At 43.6% G+C, this 23,436-nt stretch overlaps 2 long non-coding RNA genes and 1 pseudogene across 57 annotated transcripts; 2 read left to right on the top strand and 1 right to left on the bottom strand.

Annotated features, from left to right (window-relative positions):
* Nucleotides 1-538: 538 nt before the first annotated feature.
* LOC127932529 (GTPase IMAP family member 4-like) lies at nt 539-14,976 on the top strand (annotated as a pseudogene).
* On the bottom strand, nt 6,012-10,769 carry LOC127932530 (uncharacterized). Of its 50 annotated transcripts, none has more exons than XR_008145860.1 (12): nt 10,728-10,769; nt 10,202-10,679; nt 9,892-10,077; nt 9,653-9,860; nt 9,010-9,040; nt 8,730-8,813; nt 8,159-8,262; nt 7,979-8,082; nt 7,323-7,519; nt 6,837-6,940; nt 6,486-6,651; nt 6,012-6,288 (listed from the first exon to the last, which is right to left on the bottom strand). It is a non-coding gene; the product is annotated as an uncharacterized LOC127932530 (long non-coding RNA). The 50 variants fall into 50 exon arrangements; XR_008145881.1 differs by lacking the exons at nt 8,730-8,813; nt 9,010-9,040 and adding an exon at nt 10,109-10,170 and having other exon boundaries at nt 9,529-9,860; nt 9,892-9,984; nt 10,016-10,077; nt 10,233-10,679; XR_008145880.1 differs by lacking the exons at nt 8,730-8,813; nt 9,010-9,040 and adding an exon at nt 10,140-10,170 and having other exon boundaries at nt 9,529-9,860; nt 9,892-9,984; nt 10,016-10,108; nt 10,233-10,679.
* Nucleotides 14,977-21,304: 6,328 nt separating the features above from the next.
* LOC127932528 (uncharacterized) lies at nt 21,305-23,436 on the top strand. 7 transcript variants are annotated; one of them, XR_008145850.1, is made up of 4 exons: nt 21,305-21,467; nt 21,521-21,732; nt 21,786-21,944; nt 21,998-23,436. It is a non-coding gene; the product is annotated as an uncharacterized LOC127932528 (long non-coding RNA). The 7 variants fall into 7 exon arrangements; XR_008145852.1 differs by having other exon boundaries at nt 21,680-21,944; XR_008145851.1 differs by having other exon boundaries at nt 21,305-21,573.

Genomic DNA, 23,436 nt, shown 5'->3' with positions numbered 1-23,436 from the left:
GTCCAACCCTCTTTCTGGAGATCTACTGTCCTGTTGGTTTCCAGTTCAACCCTCTTCCTGGAGATCTACTGTCCTGTTGGTTTCCAGTTCAACCCTCTTCCTGGAGATCTACTGTCCTGTTGGTTTCCAGTCCAACCCTCTTCCTGGACATATACTGTCCTGTTGGTTTCCAGTCCAACCCTCTTCCTGGAGATCTACTGTCCTGTTGGTTTCCAGTCCAACCCTCTTCCTGGAGATCTACTGTCCTGTTGGTTTCCAGTCCAACCCTCTTCCTGGAGATCTACTGTCCTGTTGGTTTCCAGTTCAACCCTCTTCCTGGAGATCTACTGTCCTGTTGGTTTCCAGTCCAACCCTCTTCCTGGAGATATACTGTCCTGTTGGTTTCCAGTCCAACCCTCTTCCTGGAGATCTACTGTCCTGTTGGTTTCCAGTTCAACCCTCTTCCTGGAGATCTACTGTCCTGTTGGTTTCCAGTCCAACCCTCTTCCTGGAGATCTACTGTCCTGTTGGTTTCAGTCCAACCCTCTTCCTGGAGATCTACTGTCCTGTTGGTTTCCAGTCCAACCCTCTTCCTGGAGATCTACTGTCCTGTTGGTTTCCAGTCCAACCCTCTTCCTGGAGATCTACTGTCCTGTTGGTTTCCAGTCCAACCCTCTTCCTGGAGATCTACTGTCCTGTTGTTTTCCAGTCCAACCCTCTTCCTTGAGATCTACTGTCCTGTTGGTTTCCAGTCCAACCCTCTTCCTGGAGATCTACTGTCCTGTTGGTTTCCAGTCCAACCCTCTTCCTGGAGATCTACTGTCCTGTTGGTTTCCAGTTCAACCCTCTTCCTGGAGATCTACTGTCCTGTTGGTTTCCAGTCCAACCCTCTTCCTGGAGATCTACTGTCCTGTTGGTTTACAGTCCAACCCTCTTCCTGGAGATCTACTGTCCTGTTGGTTTACAGTTCAACCCTCTTCCTGGAGATCTACTGTCCTGTTGGTTTCCAGTCCAACCCTCTTCCTGAAGATCTACTGTCCTGTTGGTTTCCAGTCCAACCCTCTTCCTGGAGATCTACTGTCTTGTTGGTTTCCAGTCCAACCCTCTTCCTGGAGATCTACTGTCCTGTCGGTTTCCAGTTCAACCCTCTTCCTGGAGATCTACTGTCCTGTCGGTTTCCAGTTTCATCCTCTTCCTGTAGATCTACTGTCCTGTTGGTTTCCAGTTCAAACCTCTTCCTGGAGATGCTGAATTAGGGTTGGACTGAAAACCTACAGGGCAGTAGATCTCCAGGAAGAGGGTTGGGCTGCCCTGGTCTACAGGGTTTCCCTCTTTCCTTGTACTTGATTGATGAAGTAAAGTCCTTAATTAGTAAGGAACTGTCCTCATCTGGTTGTCTAGGTCTTAATTGAAAGGAAAAACCAAAACCCTGCAGACATTAGGCCTCCATGAGTTTTATGCCCCTGGTTTACATTGTTTGACAGTGAAATAGCTGAGAAGAAATTCTAATTTAGTTTGTGGACTTTGTTATTTGTAATGAGATCATCATCTAATTCCATGTTTTTGATTGGTCACTGTAACAGATATGGGACGAAGAAGAGGAGGGACTCTGAAGATTCTGTTACTGTTGACACTCTGTCTGCAAGCCTTCACTGTTCAATGCCAAGGTACACACACACACACACACACACACACACACACACACACACACACACACACACACACACACACACACACACACACACACACACACACACACACAGCAGGGGCAGGTGCTCAAAATATTAAAAATAGGGCAAAATCTAGAAAATACCAAATGCCTCTGTAGAGTAAATTTTTAAATAGGCCTATTTATGTATACAACACACTCATCATTACAAACTAGTTCAGCGCCTCATAAAGACATGATTGACATGGGGAAAAGAAGGGGGTTATCAGCTGATCATTGATGTTGATGATTGATGTTCATCTGCTAGTTAACTTTATTCATTTTACTGATTGTAATTTACCTTAGTTTTTTTCTTATCCTCTCTGCTCCTATCAGCCAATCAGACTGAAGTATTTTCTTCCTCTCTCTCTCTCTCTCTCAGCCAACCAGACTGAAGTTTTTCTTCCTGTCTCTCTCTCTCTCTCAGCCAACCAGACTGAAGTATTTTCTTCCTGTCTCTCTCTCTCAGCCAACCAGACTGAAGTATTTTCTTCCTCTCTCTCTCTCTCTCTCTCTCTCTCTCTCTCTCAGCCAACCAGACTGAAGTATTTTCTTCCTGTCTCTCTCTCTCTCTCAGCCAACCAGACTGAAGTCTCTTTCTTCTCTCTCTCTCTCTCTCTCTCTCTCTCTCTCTCTCTCTCTCTCTCTCTCTCTCTCTCTCTCTCAGCCAACCAGACTGAAGTATTTTCCTCCTCTCTCTCTCTCTCTCTCTCTGCTCCAATCAGCCAATCAGACTGAATATGGATGATGTAGGCTAAATCAAGTATTATCAAGTGTTAAATAAGTGTTAAGGTCTTTCAAGCTGGGCGTCTCCTTACAGGCCAGACTGGGAAACAGGCTCAACCAACGGATGGGGTGGGGGGTGATGAACTGGACGACAACTTGCTAGCAGTGGGTTCTGAACAAGTGTAACAAATAATATTATGGGGGAAATTATACCACCACCCAACAGGGTGCTTTAGAGACAGGAAGGACAATGGGGCTTGTACTCTGCACGGTTAGAGCCTGACACACACATTTCATTAGGTTTTCATCAAGACAATCACTATCAACTCAAGCACTTCTTGTCTGTTTTCACAGATTCAGGGCATCCCTCTGACCTGAGGATAGTTCTGGTGGGGAAGACTGGATCAGGAAGAGTTCAACAGGAAACACCATCCTGAGGAGGGAGGGGTTTAAAGTAGACTTCTCCCCTGAGTCTGTCACTGATCACTGTGAGAAACAGAGTGGAGTGGTGGATGGGAGGAAGATTGATGTCATCGACACCCCGGGACTCTATGACACAACAATGTCTAAAGAAGAGATGAAAAGTGAGATAGAAAAGGCCATCTACATGTCAGTCCCAGGACCTCACGCCTTCCTGCTGGTGATCAGACTGGGGAGGTTCACAGAGGAGGAGAGGAACACTGTGAAGTGGATCCAGGAGAACTTTGGAGAAGAAGCATCAAAGTACATCATCATTCTGTTCACCGGAGGAGACCAGCTGGAGGGCAAATCAATGGTGGACTTTCTGAGTGAGAGTGAGGAGCTTATGAAACTCATCAAGGTCTTTAAGGGCAGAAATCATGTCTTCAATAATAAAGAGAAGAATGACAACACTCAGGTCCCACAGCTGCTGAAGAAGATAGATGAGATGGTGATGAAGAATGGAGGACAACACTACACCAATGAGATGTACCAGGAGGCCCAGAGGAAGATCGAAGAAGAGGAGGAGAGGAAGAGACAGGAGAAGAAGGAGAGAGAGGAGGAGGCTAAGAAGAAACAAGAGGAGGAGATCAGAAAACGAGAAGAGAAGGCGAGAGAGGAGGAGAGGAAGAGACAGGAGGAGAAGAAGAAACAAGAGGAGGAGATCAGAAAATGGGTAGAGAAGGTGAGAGAGGAGGAGAGGAAGAGACAGGAGGAGGAGAAGAGAAAGGAGGATAAGAAGAAACAGAGGAGGAGATCAGAAAACAGGTAGCAAAGGCGAGAGAGGAGGAGAGGAAGAGACAGCAGAGGGGACGAGGAAGTCGTCGTCAAATGGCTTATTGGGAATGTTAGCAACTGTTTTCACAGCGGTGGTAGCAGGACCATTAGCAATTCCAGTTGGAGCTGCTGTATTTGCAAATGAATTAGCTGAACATTTAGACGATTCCGATTAAATGAGGAAGAGGAGGCAGTGTGAAGTATCACTCTCTTCCTCATCTTAATGTCAAGTAGTAGCAGTAGAATATATTAATACTGTATAATGACAACCATCATTGTTTGTAGCAGTAGAATATATTAATACTGTATAATGACAACCATCATTGTTTGTAGCAGTAGAATATATTAATACTGTATAATGACAACCATCATTGTTTGTAGCAGTAGAATATATTGATACTGTATAATGACAACCATCATTGTTTGTAGCAGTAGAATATATTAATACTGTATAATGACAACCATCATTGTTTGTAGCAGTAGAATATATTAATACTGTATAATGACAACCATCATTGTTTGTAGAAGTAGAATATATTAATACTGTATAATGACAACCATCATTGTTTGTAGCAGTAGAATATATTGATACTGTATAATGACAACCATCATTGTTTGTAGCAGTAGATTATATTAATACTGTATAATGACAACCATCATTGTTTGTAGCAGTAGAATATATTAATACTGTATAATGACAACCATCATTGTTTGTAGCAGTAGAATATATTGATACTGTATAATGACAACCATCATTGTTTGTAGCAGTAGAATATATTGATACTGTATAATGACAACCATCATTGTTTGTAGCAGTAGATTATATTAATACTGTACAATGACAACCATCATTGTTTGTAGCAGTAGAATATATTGATACTGTATAATGACAACCATCATTGTTTGTAGCAGTAGAATATATTGATACTGTACAATGACAACCATCATTGTTTGTAGCAGTAGAATATATTGATACTGTATAATGACAACCATCATTGTTTGTAGCAGTAGAATATATTGATACTGTATAATGACAACCATCATTGTTTGTAGCAGTAGAATATATTAATACTGTACAATGACAACCATCATTGTTTGTAGCAGTAGAATATATTGATACTGTATAATGACAACCATCATTGTTTGTAGCAGTAGAATATATTGATACTGTACAATGACAACCATCATTGTTTGTAGCAGTAGAATATATTGATACTGTATAATGACAACCATCATTGTTTGTAGCAGTAGAATATATTAATACTGTATAATGACAACCATCATTGTTTGTAGCAGTAGAATATATTGATACTGTATAATGACAACCATCATTGTTTGTAGCAGTAGAATATATTGATACTGTACAATGACAACCATCATTGTTTGTAGCAGTAGAATATATTGATACTGTATAATGACAACCATCATTGTTTGTAGCAGTAGAATATATTAATACTGTATAATGACAACCATCATTGTTTGTAGCAGTAGAATATATTGATACTGTACAATGACAACCATCATTGTTTGTAGCAGTAGAATATATTAATACTGTATAATGACAACCATCATTGTTTGTAGCAGTAGAATATATTAATACTGTATAATGACAACCATCATTGTTTGTAGCAGTAGAATATATTAATACTGTATAATGACATTCATCATTGTTTGTAGAAGTAGAATATATTAATACTGTATAATGACAACCATCATTGTTTGTAGCAGTAGAATATATTAATACTGTATAATGACATCCATCATTGTTTGTAGCAGTAGAATATATTGATACTGTACAATGACATCCATCATCGTTTGTAGCAGTAGAATATATTAATACTGTATAATGACAACCATCATTGTTTGTAGAAGTAGAATATATTAATACTGTATAATGACATCCATCATTGTTTGTAGAAGTAGAATATATTAATACTGTATAATGACATCCATCATTGTTTGTAGAAGTAGAATATATTAATACTGTATAATGACATCCATCATTGTTTGTAGAAGTAGAATATATTAATACTGTATAATGACATCCATCATTGTTTGTAGAAGTAGAATATATTAATACTGTATAATGACAACCATCATTGTTTGTAGAAGTAGAATATATTAATACTGTATAATGACAACCATCATTGTTTGTAGCAGTAGATTATATTAATACTGTATAATGACATCCATCATTGTTTGTAGAAGTAGAATATATTAATACTGTATAATGACAACCATCATTGTTTGTAGCAGTAGATTATATTAATACTGTATAATGACAACCATCATTGTTTGTAGCAGTAGAATATATTAATACTGTATAATGACAACCATTATTGTTTGATTGTTCATCACTTTCTAATATGATCAGTTATTTAACATGTTTATTATTCAGAGGCTCAGGGATAATAACATACTGTAGGATGACATTTATAACTCAACAAAAACAAACAGACAGAAAACATCTGAAATCATGTTTCATTAACTCAGAGATAATAAGTTACAAAGGGTAAAGCCATTCTAGGTTTCTGGTACAGTAAATCTACAGTATTGATGTATCTACCCTCCCTCACTGGTCTGTGTTCTCTCTCTACCCTCCCTCCCTGGTCTGTGTTCTCCCTCTAGCCTCTCTCTACCTTCCCTCCCTGGTCTGTGTTCTCCCTCTAGCCTCTCTCTACCCCCCTCCCTGGTCTGTGTTCTCCCTCTAGGCTCTCTCTACCCTCCCTCCCTGGTCTGTGTTCTCCCTCTAGCCTCTCTCTACCCTCCCTCACTGGTCTGTGTTCTCTCTCTACCTTCCTTCCTGGTCTGTGTTCTCCCTCTAGGCTCTCTCTACCCTCCCTCCCTGGTCTGTGTTCTCTCTCTACCCTCCCTCCCTGGTCTGTGTTCTCTCTCTACCCTCCCTCCCTGGTCTGTGTTCTCTCTCTACCCTCCCTCCCTGGTCTGTGTTCTCCCTCTAGCCTCTCTCTACCCTCCCTCCCTGGTCTGTGTTCTCTCTCTACCTTCCTTCCCTGGTCTGTGTTCTCTCTCTACCCTCCCTCCCTGGTCTGTGTTCTCTCTCTACCCCCTCCCTGGTCTGTGTTCTCCCTCTAGCCTCTCTCTACCATCCCTCCCTGGTCTATGTTCTCGCTCTAGCCTCGCTCTACCCTCCCTCCCTGTGTGTGTTCTCCCTCTAGCCTCTCTCTACCCTCCCTCCCTGGTGTGTGTTCTCTCTCTACCCTCCCTCCCTGGTCTGTGTTCTCCCTCTAGCCTCTCTCTACCCTCCCTCCCTGGTCTGTGTTCTCTCTCTACCTTCCCTCCCTGGTGTGTGTTCTCTCTCTACCCTCCCTCCCTGGTGTGTGTTCTCCTCTAGCCTCTCTCTACCCTCCCTCCCTGGTCTGTGTTCTCTCTCTACCCTCCCTCCCTGGTCTGTGTTCTCCCTCTACCCTCCCTCCCTCCCTGGTCTGTGTCCTCCCTCTAGCCTCTCTCTACCCTCCCTCCCTGGTGTGTGTTCTCCCTCTACCCTCCCTCCCTCCCTGGTCTGTGTCCTCCCTCTAGCCTCTCTCTACCCTCCCTCCCTGGTCTGTGTCCTCCTCTAGCCTCTCTCTACCCTCCCTCCCTGGTCTGTGTTCTCCCTCTCCCCTCTCTCTACCCTCCCTCCCTGGTCTGTGTTCTCCCTCTACCCTCCCTCTACCCTCCCTCCCTGGTCTGTGTTCTCCCTCTACCCTCTCTCTACCTTCCCTCCCTGGTCTGTGTTCTCCCTCTAGCGTCCCTCCCTGGTCTGTGTTCTCCCTCTACCCTCCCTCCCTGGTCTGTGTTCTCTCTCTACCTTCCCTCCCTGGTCTGTGTTCTCTCTCTACCTTCCCTCCCTGGTCTGTGTTCTCTCTCTACCTTCCCTCCCTCGTCTGTGTTCTCCCTCTAGCCTCTCCTCTACCCTCCCTCCCTGGTGTGTGTTCTCCCTCTAGCCTCTCTCTACCCTCCCTCCCTGGTGTGTGTTCTCCCTCTAGCCTCTCTCTACCCTCCCTCCCTGGTCTGTGTTCTCCTCTAGCCTCTCTCTACCTTCCCTCCCTGGTGTGTGTTCTCCCTCTAGCCTTTCTCTACCCTCCCTCCCTGGTCTGTGTTCTCTCTCTACCTTCCCTCCCTGGTCTGTGTTCTCTCTCTACCCTCCCTCCCTGGTGTGTGTTCTCCCTCTAGCCTCTCTCTACCCTCCCTCCCTGGTCTGTGTTCTCTCTCTACCCTCCCTCCCTGGTGTGTGTTCTCCCTCTAGCCTCTCTCTACCCCCCTCCCTGGTGTGTGTTCTCTCTCTACCCTCCCTCCCTGGTCTGTGTTCTCCCTTTAGCCTCTCTCTACCCTCCCTCCCTGGTCTGTGTTCTCCCTCTACCCTCCCTCCCTGGTCTGTGTTCTCTCTCTACCCTCCCTCCCTGGTCTGTGTTCTCCCTCTAGCCTCTCTCTACCTTCCCTCCCTGGTGTGTGTTCTCCCTCTAGCCTCTCTCTACCCTCCCCCTCCCTGGTCTGTGTTTCTCTCTCTACCTTCCCTCCCTGGTCTGTGTTCTCTCTCTACCCTCCCTCCCTGGTGTGTGTTCTCCCTCTAGCCTCTCTCTACCCTCCCTCCCTGGTCTGTGTTCTCTCTCTACCTTCCCTCCCTGGTCTGTGTTCTCCTCTAGCCTCTCTCTACCCTCCCTCCCTGGTCTGTGTTCTCTCTCTACCCTCCCTCCCTGGTGTGTGTTCTCCCTCTAGCCTCTCTACCCTCCCTCCCTGGTCTGTGTTCTCTCTCTACCTTCCCTCCCTGGTCTGTGTTCTCCCTCTAGCCCTCTCTACACTCCCTCCCTGGTCTGTGTTCTCCCTCTACACTCCCTCCCTGGTCTGTGTTCTCCCTCTACCCTCCCTCCCTGGTCTGTGTTCTCTCTCTACCCTCCCTCCCTGGTCTGTGTTCTCCTCTAGCCTCTCTCTACCCTCCCTCCCTGGTGTGTGTTCTCTCTCTACCCTCCCTCCCTGGTCTGTGTTCTCCCTCTACCCTCCCTCCCTCCCTGGTCTGTGTCCTCCCTCTAGCCTCTCTCTACCCTCCTCCCTGGTGTGTGTTCTCCCTCTCGCCTCTCTCTACCCTCCCTCCCTGGTCTGTGTTCTCCCTCTAGCCTCTCTCTACCCTCCCTCCCTGGTCTGTGTTCTCCCTCTAGCCTCTCTCTACCTTCCCTCCTGGTCTGTGTTCTCCCTCTAGCGTCCCTCCCTGGTCTGTGTTCTCCCTCTACCCTCCCTCCCTGGTCTGTGTTCTCTCTCTACCTTCCCTCCCAGGTCTGTGTTCTCTCTCTACCTTCCCTCCCTGGTCTGTGTTCTCTCTCTACCTTCCCTCCCTCGTCTGTGTTCTCCCTCTAGCCTCTCTCTACCCTCCCTCCCTGGTCTGTGTTCTCTCTCTACCTTCCCTCCCTGGTCTGTGTTCTCTCTCTACCCTCCCTCCCTGGTGTGTGTTCTCCCTCTAGCCTCTCTACCCTCCCTCCCTGGTCTGTGTTCTCTCTCTACCTTCCCTCCCTGGTCTGTGTTCTCTCTCTACCCTCCCTCCCTGGTGTGTGTTCTCCCTCTAGCCTCTCTCTTACCCTCCCTCCCTGGTCTGTGTTCTCTCTCTACCCTCCCTCCCTGGTCTGTGTCCTTCCTCTACTCTCCCTCTACCCTCTCTCTACCCTCCCTCCCTGGTCTGTGTTCTCTCTCTACCCTCCCTCCCTGGTCTGTGTTCTCCCTCTACCCTCTCTCTACCCTCCCTCCCTGGTCTGTGTTCTCCCTCTACCCTCCCTCCCTGGTCTGTGTTCTCCCTCTACCCTCCCTCCCTGGTCTGTGTTCTCCCTCTACCCTCCCTCCCTGGTCTGTGTTCTCCCTCTACCCTCCCTCCCTGGTCTGTGTTCTCCCTCTACCCTCCCTCCCTGGTCTGTGTTCTCCCTCTACCCTCCCTCCCTGGTCTGTGTTCTCCCTCTACCCTCCCTCCCTGGTCTGTGTTCTCTCTCTACCCTCCCTCCCTGGTCTGTGTTCTCTCTCTACCCTCCCTCCCTGGTCTGTGTTCTCTCTCTACCCTCCCTCCCTGGTCTGTGTTCTCCCTCTAGCCTCTCTCTACCGTCCCTCCCTGGTCTGTGTTCTCCCTCTAGCCTCTCTCTACCCTCCCTCCCTGGTCTGTGTTCTCTCTCTACCTTCCCTCCCTGGTGTGTGTTCTCTCTCTACCCTCCCTCCCTGGTCTGTGTTCTCTCTCTACCTTCCCTCCCTGGTCTGTGTTCTCTCTCTACCCTCCCTCCCTGGTCTGTGTTCTCCCTCTACCCTCCCTCCCTGGTGTGTGTTCTCTCTCTACCCTCCCTCCCTGGTCTGTGTTCTCTCTCTACCTTCCCTCCCTGGTCTGTGTTCTCTCTCTACCCTCCCTCCCTGGTCTGTGTTCTCCCTCTACCCTCCCTCCCTGGTCTGTGTTCTCTCTCTACCTTCCCTCCCTGGTCTGTGTTCTCTCTCTACCTTCCCTCCCTGGTCTGTGTTCTCCCTCTACCCTCCCTCCCTGGTGTGTGTTCTCTCTCTACCTTCCCTCCCTGGTCTGTGTTCTCTCTCTACCCTCCCTCCCTGGTCTGTGTTCTCTCTCTACCCTCCCTCCCTGGTCTGTGTTCTCTCTCTACCCTCCCTCCCTGGTCTGTGTTCTCCCTCTACCCTCCCTCCCTGGTGTGTGTTCTCTCTCTACCTTCCCTCCCTGGTCTGTGTTCTCCCTCTACCCTCCCTCCCTGGTCTGTGTTCTCCCTCTACCCTCCCTCCCTGGTGTGTGTTCTCTCTCTACCTCCCCTCCCTGGTCTGTGTTCTCCCTCTACCCTCCCTCCCTGGTGTGTGTTCTCTCTCTACCTCCCCTCCCTGGTGTGTGTTCTCCCTCTATCCTCCCTCCCTGGTGTGTGTTCTCCCTCTAGTGTTAAACACTTAGTGTTAAACACCACATGATTAACACAGTGAGTAATGTTTTAATGTACTGTACGTCACAACTGTATTCATACTGTACCTCATTACTGTATTTCTACTGTACTTCATTACTGTATTTCTGCTGTACCTTATTACTGTATTTCTACTGTACTTCATTACTGTATTTCTGCTGTACCTCATTACTGTATTTATGCTGTACCTTATTACTGTATTTCTATAATATAGAAGTCTATTAATTTGAAAGTAGAAGGGTTCCATTATACTGTATTAGAACACAACTGTGCTTTAGAACTAGAAGAGACTCCAATATCAACATGAGAAATTATGGTCAACTGTATAGACACACATATGCTGGGATTCAATCCAATACTGTATAGACACACAGGCTGAGATTCAATCCAATACTGTATAGACACACACAGGCTGAGATTCAATCCAATACTGTATAGACACACATAGGCTGGGATTCAATCCAATACTGTATAGACACACATATGCTGAGATTCAATCCAATACTGTATAGACACACATATGCTGAGATTCAATCCAATACTGTATAGACACACACAGGCTGGGATTCAATCCAATACTGTATAGACACACAGGCTGGGATTCAATCCAATACTGTATAGACACACAGGCTGGGATTCAATCCAATACTGTATAGACACACAGGCTGGGATTCAATCCAATACTGTATAGACACACAGGCTGGGATTCAATCCAATACTGTATAGACACACAGGCTGGGATTCAATCCAATACTGTATAGACACACAGGATGGGATTCAATCCAATACTGTATAGACACACAGGCTGGGATTCAATCCAATACTGTATAGACACACATAGGCTGGGATTCAATCCAATACTGTATAGACACACAGGCTGGGATTCAATCCAATACTGTATAGACACACATAGGCTGGGATTCAATCCAATACTGTATAGACACACATAGGCTGGGATTCAATCCAATACTGTATAGACACACACAGGCTGGGATTCAACCAATACTGTATAGACACACATAGGCTGGGATTCAATCCAATACTGTATAGACACACACAGGCTGGGATTCAATCCAATACTGTATAGACACACACAGGCTGGGATTCAATCCAATACTATATAAACACACACAGGCTGAGATTCAATCCAATACTGTATAGACACACATAGGCTGAGATTCAATCCAATACTGTACAGACAGACACAGGCTGGGATTCAATCCAGTACTGTATAGACACACACAGGCTGGGATTCAATCCAATACTATATAGACACACACAGGCTGAGATTCAATCCAATACTGTATAGACACACATATGCTGAGATTCAATCCAATACTGTATAGACACACACAGGCTGAGATTCAATCCAATACTGTATAGACACACACAGGCTGAGATTCAATCCAATACTGTATAGACACACACAGGCTGAGATTCAATCCAATACTGTATAGACACACATAGGCTGGGATTCAATCCAATACTGTATAGACACATAGGCTGGGATTCAATCCAATACTGTATAGACACACACAGGCTGGGATTCAATCCAATACTGTATAGACACACACAGGCTGGGATTCTTAAGGTCGCTAGTTCAACTCCAGGAGCAGACAAGGTGAAACATTTGTCTGTGTGCCCTTGAGCAAGGCACTTCACCTCAATGGCTTCAGGGATGTCATTGATCATGTCTGACCCTGTCTAAAGACCCCAGCTCTCTGTGGGTGTTGATAATGTCTGACCCTGTCTAAAGACCCCAGCTCTCTGTGGGTGTTGATAATGTCTGACCCTGTCTAAAGACTCCAGCTCTCTGTGGGTGTTGATAATGTCTGACCCTGTCTAAAGACCCCAGCTCTCTGTGGGTGTTGATAATGTCTGACTCTGTCTAAAGCCTCCAGCTCTCTGTGGGTGTTGATAATGTCTGACCCTGTCTAAAGACCCCAGCTCTCTGTGGGTGTTGATAATGTCTGACCCTGTCTAAAGACTCCAGCTCTCTGTGGGTGTTGATAATGTCTGACCCTGTCTAAAGACCCCAGCTCTCTGTGGGTGTTGATAATGTCTGACCCTGTCTAAAGACTCCAGCTCTCTGTGGGTGTTGATAATGTCTGACCCTGTCTAAAGACTCCAGCTCTCTGTGGGTGTTGATAATGTCTGACCCTGTCTAAAGACTCCAGCTCTCTGTGGGTGTTGATAATGTCTGACCCTGTCTAAAGACCCCAGCTCTCTGTGGGTGTTGATAATGTCTGACCCTGTCTAAAGACCCCAGCTCTCTGTGGGTATTGATAATGTCTGACCCTGTCTAAAGACCCCAGCTCTCTGTGGGTGTTGGGATATGTCTGAGAAACACATGTACAAGTGTGAAAAGACTAGCAGCTCTCTACTGGGTGTTGATAATGTCTGACCCTGTCTAAAGACCCCAGCTCTCTGTGGGTGTTGATAATGTCTGACCATGTCTCCCTGGACCCCAGCTCTCTGTGGGCATTGATAATGTCTGACCCTGTTCTAAAAGACCCCAGCTCTCTGTAAGGGTATTGATAATGTCTGACCCTGTCTAAAGACTCCAGCTCTCTGTGGGCATTGATAATGTCTGACCCTGTCTAAAGACCCCAGCTCTCTGTGGGTGTTGATACTTTTGACCTGAACCCTGTCTAAAGGGACCCCAGCTCTCTGTGGGAAGAAGAATAATGTCTGACCCTGTCTAAAGACCCCAGCTCTCTGTGGGTGTTGATAATGTCTGACCCTGTCTAAAGACCCCAGCTCTCTGTGGGTGTTGATAATGTGTCTGCCAAACCCTGGCCTTAAAGTAACCCCAGAACATTCTCTGTGGGTTAAAGAGATCAATGATTTGACCCTGTCTCAAAGACCCCAGCTCTCTGTGGGTGTTGATAATGTCTGACCCTTTTTTTAGTTCTAAAGACTCCAGCTCTCTGTGGGTGTTGATAATGTCTGACCCTGTCTAAAGACCCCAGCTCTCTGTGGGTGTTGATAATGTCTGACCCTGTCTAAAGACCCCAGCTCTCTGTGGGTGTTGGGATATGTGAGAAACACATGTACAAGTGTGAAACAGGACAAATAATAGCAGCTACTATCGTCACCATCTAGTGAGTCTGACCTGAAATAACCCCTGAACATCTCATGACTGATTTAATCATGGCAATTATCTACAGTTTCTCTTTCCCTGGTTGGAAACATGTAGAACTAGTTCATCATCATTCCATTCGATAACAATGGACATGTTCTAAAAATATAAGATATTTATCTAAAGAGACATCGGCACATGAGTCACAAATGGCACCTTATTCCCTTAATAGTGCACTACATTCTACCAGGACCCTAGTGCACTACTTTCTACCAGGACCCTAGTGTACTACTTTCTAACAGGCCCCTAGTTACTACTTTCTAACAGGCCCCTAGTGCACTACTCTACTAACAGGCCCCTAGTGCACTACTTCTACCAGAACCTAGTGCACTATAAAGGGAATAGGGTGCTATTTGGGAAAAGAAGAACCCCACATGTACCTCCCACAACACAAACATCCTTTTGAAAGGCAGAGAGTGAAGCCTTTAGCATGAGTCAACTTCACCTGGGTTTCTGTGAGGCAGACGAGAGAATTGAAGGAGGCCGGTTTATAATCTGTGTCATTGCCAAACATACTGGCCTTTCAGTAACCTTCACATATGAACATTCTATCATTAATGAGGTTAAAGAGATCAGAGGATTTGATTCTGATTCACAAACCCTCATCGATACCCAAATATTACAACTATCAACTTGTTAGGGTTTCAAAGTTATCTACATTCACCTTTTTTTGTTGCGATTGCTAAGTAAATGTTTTGTAAGCTAAACTGACTTTTACACACACAGCCTACATTGAGCCATACTGGAAATGCATCTCCCGAGGAGAAGGACTGTGAGTCCAGAGGGAGTCATTCCATCAACACCAGCTACAGTGTTTATTGTATTTCAGGTCACACCTGTAGTCAAATCCATGAAGTACAAAGCTGTGTCTCTACCCTGTTCAACTTGTATATGGTCTAGTTGTTATCTACAAAGCTGTGTCTCTACCCCTGTTCAACTTGTATATGGTCTAGGTGTTATCTACAAAGCTGTGTCTCTACCCTGTTCAACTTGTATATGGTCTAGGTGTTATCTACAAAGCTGTGTCTCTACCCTGTTCAACTTGTTCAACTTGTTAAATATTTTATCTAACTGTTATAATTTTAAAGACAATTTTAAAACCTGTGTGTTTCAACAGATTCAGGGCTGCACTCTGACCTAAGGATAGTTCTGGTGGGGAAGACTGGAGCAGGGAAGAGTGCAACAGGAAACACAATCCTTGGGATGGAAGATGCGTTTAAAGCAGAGGCGTCTCCAGTGTCTGTCACTTCAGAGACTAAGAAGAACATAGGAAAGGTGGATGGGATGATGATTGAAGTCATCGACACACCGGGGCTCTTTGACACATCAGTGGATGCAGTGAAGATGAAAGGAGAAATAGACAAGTGTATTGAGATGTCAGTCCCAGGACCTCACGCCTTTCTGCTGGTGATCAGACTGGGGAGGTTCACAGAAGAGGAGAGGAACACTGTGAAGTGGATCCAGGACAACTTTGGAGCAGAAGCCTCAAAATACACCATGGTGCTGTTCACTGGAGAAGATCAGCTGGGGAGGAAAACAGCTGAGGACTTTGTGAATAAGAGTAAAGAGCTCCAGGCTCTCATCGATCAATGTGGCGGCAGATACCACTTTTTCAATAACGTTAATAGAGTTGACAACCCTCAGGTCAAACAGCTGCTGAAGAAGATGGAGAAGATGGTGGAGGAGAATGAAGAAAAATTCTACACCCATGAGATGTTCGAGAAGGCCCAGGAAATACTGGACTGGGAAAATACTACGGTTGTGAAATTTTAAAATCGTGGCCTGTACCTTTAAAAATAGTGACAACACCATTATGGATCCCTTTTGTTCTGAATCAGAAAAAAAAAGAATTGACATGAAAAAAAAGCTCTCTGATCTTCTATGGGGAACGGATAAGATCAGGGATGAGATCAGAGAAAGGGCAGATTTATCGAATCAAGAAAATATAGTGGACTCAGGAGCAAATACAGGTTCTGATGTTCTTGTTTCAACTCCAGCCACCACTGCTACCCCTATCCTAGCCACTCCTACCCCAGCCAGCCCTATCCCATCCTCCTCTATTCGGCCACCCCTATCCCAGCCTTCACCATGTCATCCACCTTTACAATCACCATTCCACCACTTGCAAATGCATATCTTTATCTGATAGTGGGAGCTGTTGTAGTCTGCATATTTGCAGTATTTGTAGGTCTATCTTTGATGGGTTAGAAGTTACAATAGATGCAGTGCATTCAGAAAGTATTCAGACCGCTTCTCTTGTTCCACATTTTGTTACGTTACAGCCAGTTTCTAATATGGATTAAAAAAATATTTTCCTCTTCAATATACACACAATTCCCCATAAAGACAAAATGAAAACAGGTTTTTAGAAATGTTTGCAAATGTGTGAAAAATAATATTTAAATAAGTATTCAGACCCTTTGCTATGAGTCTCAAAATTGAGTTCAGGTGCATCTTGTTTTCATTTATCATCCTTGAGATGTTTCTACAACTTGATTGGAGTCCACCTGTGGTAAATTCAATTGATTGGACATTATTTGGGAAAGGCACACCTCCGTCTAGATAAGGTCCCACAGTTGACAATGCATGTCAGAGCAAAAACCAAGCTATGAGGTTGAAGTAATTGTCCGTAGAGCTCAGAGACAGTATTGTGTCAGGGCACAGATCTGGGGAAGGGTACCAAAAAACGTCTGCAGCATCGAAGGTCCCCAAAAACACAGTGGACTCCATCATTCTTAAATGGAAGAAGTTTGGAATCACCAAGACTCTTCCTAAAGCTGGCCGCATGACCAAACTGAGCAATCGGGGGAGAAGGAAGGGCCTTGGTGAGTGAGGTGACCAAGAACCCGATGGTCAGTCTGACAGAGCTCCTCTGTGGAAATGGGAGATTCTTCCAGAAGGACAACCATCTCTGCAGCACTCCATCAATCAGGCCTTTATGGTAGAGTGGCCAGATGGAAGACACTCCTCAGTAAAAGGCAAACATTTATATTAACATACAATATATTCCTCTTATAATTATAGCATTAACTTTCTCATCAGATCAGTATCTCAATGCATTCTTAGTCTAAATGACTATACATTATAAAGTGTGTAGACCTCCACAATCAACCTGATACCCCAAAATATACAATTTTAGACAAGTCTAAATCAATGACGGGTACAGTTGGCCAACCCCCCCTTTCATTCTTCTGGCGTCTCTTCATTGTCTTCTTCAGATAGCTTCACAGTTCAAAGTGGATGGTCCATGATAATGTCCCAATTCCAATGTGTCACTTGGACCGCCACCACCTTATGTATTTTCCATTTGCTAACCAGTATATCAGCAACATGAGAGAAGTTTAGAACGGATCTCTCTCCATGCTCCTCCACGTGGTCCTGTCGCACTCCTGAGAGAAAAGGCATGAGAGAAAAGGCATGAGAGAAAAGGCTGTTGATACCTTCAACTGGATACTGTGTGGGTTGCTGGCTCTGACTCAGGTCTCATGGTAGAAGTGGTGAAGGACAGGGCCGTAGTGAACGCCATTGTTGCCATTACGTCACACTGGTTAGAGGGGGTTTGAGGCTCACACTGTTCTAGGCCAAATGATCCCTGCCATGCATCTAGATACCACCTGGGGTCCCTATCGCCAGAACCAGAACAACAGTTTAGTTTAGGGCATTTCTGATTCAAACAGATCAGATGATACAGTGTCCCTTTTAAGTGGAATAAACACCTTCTAGAAAAAAACCTTTCAAGTAATCCTATCTTTCCAACCTGTTGCATTCATTTAGTCTAAATATAAAACCTGTTGCATTCATTTAGTCTAAATATAAAACCTGTTGCATTCATTTAGTCTAAATATAAAACCTGTTGCATTCATTCATTTAGTCTAAATATAAAACCTGTTGCATTCATTTAGTCTAAATATAAAACCTGTTGCATTCATTTAGTCTAAATATAAAAAAAACCTGTTCATTCATTTAGTCTAAATATAAAACCTGTTGCATTCATTTAGTCTAAATATAAAACATTCATTTAGTTAAAACATTCATTTATTTGCATTCATTTAGTCTAAATATAAAACCTGTTGCATTCATTTAGTCTAAATATAAAACCTGTTGCATTCATTTAGTCTAAATATAAAACCTGTTGCATTCATTTAGTCTAAATATAAAACCTGTTGTTTAACAAATCTAGGACCTTTAAAAACGTTGGTGCGGTCTTATCAGCTTAATATTCAGTACTAAAACATTTACTTGGATCTACTTTAACTTGAAACACTGTTCCACATAATGGAAACCAATTATCATTGTTATATATTCTTGCTTAAATCACTGGTGAAGTTGTAAAAATCATCTCCCATTCTTCTGCACCAAATGTCCCACTGTGTCACTTACAGCCCGCTCGAGCCTAGCGGGCACCACTCGCTTTCACCCGCAGACTAAAACGTTTCATTATTAGAGTCTATTCAAAAACCACTAATAACATATTCCCATTCACATACTGTCAACAATCATTACATTTTAAGTTATCAATTGTGATCATGTTCACAGTTCTAAATTAGTCCTTCAATTTCAACTAAACAAGCTGCTAAATCGTTCAGTTGAAATCTTAAAACAAACTGGCTGCTGTATCTAGCTAAGCAAATGTTGGTATAATTGAATTATTGTTTAGTCATTATTCATAAAATTCCTAACAGCAAACCATAGCAATAGTTGAGTTCCAATCAGAAACCCAGATTTTAGTATCATAGACCCTATGCCTATAGAAATACCAAGTCAAAATGACAAATCCTGCAAATAGACCAATTATAATGGTTTGTAGTTTTAACATCTGGCCCATAATAATGACAATTACCAGAAAATAGCCTTAAAGTTCATCCAAGTGTTTCTTTGCAAAGATTTCACATGTGCAAATGGGATTTAGCAGTCGGCGAGTTGAATTGACATTCATTGGTTTGGAAACAGATCTGCCGAGTTTAATAAAAGTGGATGTCTTTTCCTTTTCTCCTCGAAGATTATTATTTTGATGGAAAACCTCATTTGGCTTCACGGCAGTATGGTCAGGTCTTCTACTCTAGGGCAGTACGGTCAGGTCTTCTACTCTAGGGCAGTACGGTCAGGTCTTCTACTCTAGGGCAGTACGGTCAGGTCTTCTACTCTAGGGCAGTACGGTCAGGTCTTCTACTCTAGGGCAGTACGGTCAGGTCTTCTACTCTAGGGCAGTACGGTCAGGTCTTCTACTCTAGGGCAGTACGGTCAGGTCTTCTACTCTAGGGCAGTACGGTCAGGTCTTCTACTCTAGGGCAGTACGGTCAGGTCTTCTACTCTAGGGCAGTACGGTCAGGTCTTCTACTCTAGGGCAGTACGGTCAGGTCTTCTACTCTAGGGCAGTACGGTCAGGTCTTCTACTCTAGGGCAGTACGGTCAGGTCTTCTACTCTAGGGCAGTACGGTCAGGTCTTCTACTCTAGGGCAGTACGGTCAGGTCTTCTACTCTAGGGCAGTACGGTCAGGTCTTCTACTCTAGGGCAGTACGGTCAGGTCTTCTACTCTAGGGCAGTACGGTCAGGTCTTCTACTCTAGGGCAGTACGGTCAGGTCTTCTACTCTAGGGCAGTACGGTCAGGTCTTCTACTCTAGGGCAGTACGGTCAGGTCTTCTACTCTAGGGCAGTACGGTCAGGTCTTCTACTCTAGGGCAGTACGGTCAGGTCTTCTACTCTAGGGCAGTACGGTCAGGTCTTCTACTCTAGGGCAGTACGGTCAGGTCTTCTACTCTAGGGCAGTACGGTCAGGTCTTCTACTCTAGGGCAGTACGGTCAGGTCTTCTACTCTAGGGCAGTACGGTCAGGTCTTCTACTCTAGGGCAGTACGGTCAGGTCTTCTACTCTAGGGCAGTACGGTCAGGTCTTCTACTCTAGGGCAGTACGGTCAGGTCTTCTACTCTAGGGCAGTACGGTCAGGTCTTCTACTCTAGGGCAGTACGGTCAGGTCTTCTACTCTAGGGCAGTACGGTCAGGTCTTCTACTCTAGGGCAGTACGGTCAGGTCTTCTACTCTAGGGCAGTACGGTCAGGTCTTCTACTCTAGGGCAGTACGGTCAGGTCTTCTACTCTAGGGCAGTACGGTCAGGTCTTCTACTCTAGGGCAGTACGGTCAGGTCTTCTACTCTAGGGCAGTACGGTCAGGTCTTCTACTCTAGGGCAGTACGGTCAGGTCTTCTACTCTAGGGCAGTACGGTCAGGTCTTCTACTCTAGGGCAGTACGGTCAGGTCTTCTACTCTAGGGCAGTACGGTCAGGTCTTCTACTCTAGGGCAGTACGGTCAGGTCTTCTACTCTAGGGAAGTACGGTCAGGTCTTTACTCTAGGGAAGTACGGTCAGGTCTTCTACTCTAGGGCAGTACGGTCAGGTCTTCTACTCTAGGGCAGTACGGTCAGGTCTTCTACTCTAGGGCAGTACGTTCACGACTTAGTTTTTATTGAATTGTTTCCAAGAAATGTTAGTCTCACCCTATTCGATTTGTCTTCGTTTGGGATCCTGTATCCGTCTGCCGGCCCCATCTGGAGGAGCCTGGGAGGGTTGCCTTGAATCACACCTAGAGTGATTCCCATGCACGGTTGACCCTGGTCCCCAGGAGTCGTCAGCAGACAGAGATAAGGATCCCATCCTTAATGTTGTGGAAAATTCTTTATTAAGTGAGAGAGACTTTGTTAAACCCCCCGGATAAATTTCTCAGATGCAAAGACGATTAGAAACAAAGAGATGTGTTATACTCCTACAGGCTATCTTTATCTCAGGTTACAAACACCAACTCATTCTAGGTTTTATCACCAAGCCATCATAAATACATTTTTAGCACCCAACTAAGTCACACTCACACAGAAGAGAGTTCTCATCAAAGCAATTCGATCCACAAACAGTATTAAATCATCATCTTGTATTTTTCTACCATAATGGGGAGAAGGTTCACCTTCCAACAGGACAACGACTGTAAACACACAGCCAAGACAACGCAGGAGTGGCTTCAAGACAAGTCTCTGAATGTCATTGAGTGGCCCAGTCAGAGCCTGGACTTGAACCCGATCTAACGTTTCTGGAGAGACCTGAAAATAGCTGTGCAGTGACGCTCCCCATCCAACCTGACAGAGCTTGAGAGGATCTGCAGAGAAGAATGTGAGAAACTCCCCAAATACAGGTGTGCCAAACTTGTAGCATCACACCCCAAGAAGACTGGAGGCTGTAATCGCTGCCAAAGGAGCTTCAACAAAGTACTGAGTAAAGGGTCTGAATACGTATTGAAATGTGATGTTTCAGTGTTTCTTTTTTATACATTTGAAAAATAATCTATACAACTGTTTTTGCTTTGTCATGAAGAGTGCATTGTGTGTAGATTGATGAGGAGGGAAAAAACAATTTAATCCATTTTAGAATACGGCTGTAACGTAACAAAATGTGGAAAAAGTCAAGGGGCCTGAATAATTTATGAATGCCCTGTATATTTACAGTATATACAGGCTTAATGTTGATTAGTTAGGAGTACCAATAGATATATTTACAGTATATACAGGCTTAATGTTGATTAGTTAGGAGTACCAATAGATATATTTACAGTATATACAGGCTTAATGTTGATTAGTTAGGAGTACCAATAGATATATTTACAGTATATACAGGCTTAATGTTGATTAGTTAGGAGTACCAATAGATATATTTACAGTATATACAGGCTTAATGTTGATTAGTTAGGAGTACCAATAGATATATTTACAGTATATACAGGTTTAATGTTGATTAGTTAGGAGTACCAATAGATATATTTACAGTATATACAGGCTTAATGTTGATTAGTTAGGAGTACCAATAGATATATTTACAGTATATACAGGTTTAATGTTGATTAGTTAGGAGTACCAATAGATATATTTACAGTATATACAGGTTTAATGTTGATTAGTTAGGAGTACCAATAGATATATTTACAGTATATACAGGCTTAATGTTGATTAGTTAGGAGTACCAATAGATATATTTACAGTATATACAGGTTTAATGTTGATTAGTTAGGAGTACCAATAGATATATTTACAGTATATACAGGCTTAATGTTGATTAGTTAGGAGTACCAATAGATATATTTACAGTATATACAGGTTTAATGTTGATTAGTTAGGAGTACCAATAGATATATTTACAGTATATACAGGCTTAATGTTGATTAGTTAGGAGTACCAATAGATATATTTACAGTATATACAGGTTTAATGTTGATTAGTTAGGAGTACCAATAGATATATTTACAGTATATACAGGCTTAATGTTGATTAGTTAGGAGTACCAATAGATATATTTACAGTATATACAGGCTTAATGTTGATTAGTTAGGAGTACCAATAGATATATTTACAGTATATACAGGCTTAATGTTGATTAGTTAGGAGTACCAATAGATATATTTACAGTATATACAGGCTTAATGTTGATTAGTTAGGAGTACCAATAGATATATTTACAGTATATACAGGCTTGATGTTGATTAGTTTGAAGTACCAATAAATAGGGAAGGTTGAGAAATCCACTATAGATAGTTTAGTGATGGAGTTGATTAGAGTACTGTAGCGAGAAATGTTATACTGTACTGCATGTGGTCACTAGTAGTAATGTTAGTGTACTGCATGTGGTGTCTAGTAGTAACGTTATAGTGTACTGCATGTGGTTTCTAGTAGTAATGTTATAGTGTACTGTATGTGGTCACTAGTAGTAACTTGTGGTAATGGTATAGTGTACTGTATGTAGTCTCTAGTAGTAATGTTATAGTGTACTGTATGTGGTCTCTAGTAGTAATGTTATAGTGTACTGTATGTGGTCTCTAGTAGTCATGTTATAGTGTACTGCATGTGGTCTCTAGTAGTAATGTTATAGTGTACTGTATGTAGTCTCTAGTAGTAATGTTATAGTGTACTGTATGTGGTCTCTAGTAGTAATGTTATAGTGTACTGCATGTGGTCTGTAGTAGTAATGTTATAGTGTACTGTATGTAGTCTCTAGTAGTAATGTTATAGTGTACTGTATGTGGTGTCTAGTAGTAATGTTATAGTGTACTGCATGTGGTCTCTAGTAGTAATGTTATAGTGTACTGTGTGTGGTCTGTAGTAGTGATGTTATAGTGTACTGTATGTGGTCTCTAGTAGTAATGTTATAGTGTACTGTATGGGGTAGAGGTTCATCAAAGAGAAGGACAATAAATAAAATAAAATAAAAAATAAAATAAATCAAATTGAGCACACAGCCATGCAATCTCCATAGACAAGCTCAGTGATTTTCCATGTGGCACCATCATAGGATGCATCCTTTCAAACAAGTCAGAGAGCAGGACAATTATAACTTGACCTTGGAAGATCAGCCATTTTGATTACGAGTATCTATATTCCAATGGGTTTATTGCAGCATGAAATTGTTTGTTTGCTTATGGGGAGTTTTTTTTTAAAGTAATCAGTTCAACTTTATTTCACATATATACTTTTATTATGTCTTCAATAATTCTATGATAATAATCTATTTAAAAATAACATTCATTTACCAGTTAGCCATCTGTATGTTATGGTTGATTACTTAAGTATTGTTAATAAAAGTATTTTAGATCAATGAAGCTGTTTTGATTTTAATATCTTTGATGATTTGAGGTGACAGTTGTATCTAGTGTTGTATGACGTTTCCATATTGTCAATAAAAATATAGTAAAATACTCTTT

The sequence above is a fragment of the Oncorhynchus keta genome, chromosome 10 (genome assembly GCF_023373465.1).
Source record: "Oncorhynchus keta strain PuntledgeMale-10-30-2019 chromosome 10, Oket_V2, whole genome shotgun sequence".
NCBI lineage: Eukaryota > Metazoa > Chordata > Actinopteri > Salmoniformes > Salmonidae > Oncorhynchus > Oncorhynchus keta.
The sequence above is the reverse complement of the archived record's forward strand: the minus strand, read 5'-3'. Positions and strand labels throughout refer to the sequence as shown.